This window comes from Palaemon carinicauda, chromosome 28 (genome assembly GCF_036898095.1).
Source record: "Palaemon carinicauda isolate YSFRI2023 chromosome 28, ASM3689809v2, whole genome shotgun sequence".
Lineage (NCBI taxonomy): Eukaryota > Metazoa > Arthropoda > Malacostraca > Decapoda > Palaemonidae > Palaemon > Palaemon carinicauda.
In genome coordinates, this window is record NC_090752.1 from 13,694,499 (window position 1) to 13,696,998 (window position 2,500).

Sequence of the window (2,500 nt, forward strand, 5' to 3'; positions counted from 1 at the left end):
ATATATAGAGTCGTGCTGGCATGGTTTCCGGCCCACAGGTTGGGGTTCGAATCTCCACCCGGCCAGAAGCTGTTACCATAAAATGAATTCCAAGTGGATATATATTCCCAAGATAGAATTCGGTAATAAATGCCCTTCGTGGGTGATACATATATATATATATAATATTATATATATATATATATATATATATATATATATATATATATATATATATATATATATATATATATATTAAAGAAACAAAAGATAAAGACAATGGTAAAAGGTCTGATAAGGAAAACTTATTTGAATCTAGAAGTTATCCTTTTAGAAAGAACTTTTTCCAACTTGGAGGAAATGTTCATCCAGCAGGAGAGTGGTTAGGAAGGCGTTATATTTCACCTGCTTTCCCTTTTCTTTACCCTAAGTGATGTCAGACCTTATATGCTGGAATAAATAAGGCAAGCGTCCCTAAACTCTGTTACATTAAAGGGTAAATGTTATCAACTAAAATTTATGGTGCCGCTCAGAATACGAAGGCTTCTGTACTGTATAGATACTGAGTTGATGATTATTTTTTAAGTGTATAATCCACTACATTGGAACGTAAATTTATCATTATATATATATATATATATATATATATATATATATATATATATATATATACACACACATATATATATAATATATATATAATACACACACAAATATAAACACAATATAAATGTTTATATATATATATATATATATATATATATATATATATATATCATATATGCATACACATACGCAAACATATATATATATATATATATATATATATATATATATATATATATATATATATATATAAATAGATAGATATAAATATATATATATATATATATATATATATATATATATATAATATATAGATACATATACATATATTCATATATATATATATATATATATATATATATATATATATATATAATATACAGTATATATATATATATATATATATATATATATATATATATATATATATATAAACCACACGTCCCATTGCGTTAATCTGTAAATTAAATTCTCTTTACTGTATTACATAAAGTTGAGTATACTAATAAAAACTTGCCAATATGGAAAGTTAATTCCCATTCAAACAATTTAGTCACCTAAATTCTTTACACATGAATTCGCAATCGTCTATAAAAATACAATTCACAAGTCAAGAAGATTGACTTATATGAACGCTTCATATATACTTTCTCTCCTAATACTTTGCCAAACTTCCAATCCAAGCCAGGCTTCATTAACTTCGTAAAAATAAAATGACTCGTGAAAAAAAAAGCATAAGGATTCTTTAATACCCCCCAAAGAAAGTTTTGAAATTAATTTAGTCTGAAAAGTTTCTTTCTGAGCTCAACATTTTTACCTTGGCCAGCAGCCCAGACACCTCTAAATCCTTAAGAAGTCAGAAGAGGAGAGAAAAATGCCGGTGCTGCTGGAATTGCGATTAGCAGAAGGAAAAACAGGTTTCTTCATTTCCTTTGCTTGGAAAATATACAGCATTATTCAATGAAAAAAAAACAGTCCTTCAATAGAAAATAAAAAAATTATCATTCACTCGAAAATAAAAAAAAGTATCATTCACTAGAAAATAAAAAAGAATCATTCACTAGAAAAAAAAAACATTATCATTGAAGAAAAAATAAAAAGACAGTATTATTCAATAGGAAATAAAAAAACAGTATCTTTCAATGAGAAAAAAACAGTTATTCAATATAAATAAAAAAAACAGTATGATTCAACAGAAAATAACAAACAGTATCATTCAATGAGAAAAAAACAGTCATTCATTATAAATAAAAAAAACAGTATCATTCAACATAAATAAAAAACAGTATCATTCAAAAGAAAATAAGAAACTCATTCAATAGTAAATAAAATAAACAGTGTTTATCATTCAATAGAAAATCAAAAACATTCCATGGAAAATCAAAAGCATTATCATTCAAGAAAAAAAGGACTGTTTCCCGCAATAGAAAATCAAAAACCTTATCATTCAAGAGAAAATAAAAAGAAACTATCCTTCAACAGAAAATAAAAAACAGAATCATTCTATTAAAAATATAAAGACATTATCCTTATATAGAAAATAAAAAGATAGCCCCATTCAATACGACCTAAAAAACATCACTATTCAATAGGAAATAAAAAAAAACAGCACCATTCAATAGGAAATAAAAAAAAAAAGTATCATTCAATAGAAAATAAAAAAAATGGTTTTCTAACCATTCTAATTCTCCGTTACATGTTACAAGCAAAGTATAATTTATATTCTCTTAATGTATTATATGCATATATGCAAACATAGCTACACCAAGCAAAAACCTCAGCATCTGGTGTAAATGATAATGGAAATTAAATACTGAAAATCTCAAATATTAATATTACTTATAGAAAAACATTTTTCCCAAGTTTTTCCTTCTAGTAAAATGACTAAATAGAGGGGCACTCAGTAGAGCGCAGA